Consider the following 517-nt stretch of genomic DNA (forward strand, 5'->3'; position numbering starts at 1 on the left):
AGGTTGTGGATTCTGGAAAAAGCTTCCCATTGTGGTCGCAGATGTTCCCGCACACACGCAGTGGGGAGGCGTGGGAGGGGATTCGGTTATGCAAGAAGGAGGGCGGAGAGAAGATGGAGTCGAAACAATTTTCTTTTTTTTCGCATGGAGGAATGTCATTGATTTATAAATAGAAGACCTGATAAGAATGCTATTCATATATAATTATATGATATATCTTACGTGAGATTTATAAAATAAGCTAACTTAAGGAAACGTGGGAGAGGAGAGGAAAACGAGAAAGAAAAACGCATAGAGCGAGAAGGGTAGAGATGATATCACAGGTGTGAGTTTTGTAAGTCTCAGAAACACGTCTTCCTTTACACATTGTAAAATCACAAACAGTATTCTTCAGAATTGCTTCCCTTTACCTACAACAGTTTTGGTTAAGGAAGAAAATATGGAAATATTAATTCATATAGTATCTGAATTTACTATCACGATCTTTGCAGAAAACAGAATGGCAGAATGAATAACT

The 517-nt window shown here is 37.7% G+C and overlaps 1 protein-coding gene across 1 annotated transcript in view; it reads right to left on the minus strand.

The window, feature by feature from the left end:
• The window catches only part of LOC119587589, a 16,255-nt gene that overhangs the window by 1,900 nt on the left and 13,838 nt on the right, over positions 1 to 517 (minus strand). The window lies entirely within an intron of this gene.

This window comes from Penaeus monodon, chromosome 22 (genome assembly GCF_015228065.2).
Source record: "Penaeus monodon isolate SGIC_2016 chromosome 22, NSTDA_Pmon_1, whole genome shotgun sequence".
NCBI lineage: Eukaryota > Metazoa > Arthropoda > Malacostraca > Decapoda > Penaeidae > Penaeus > Penaeus monodon.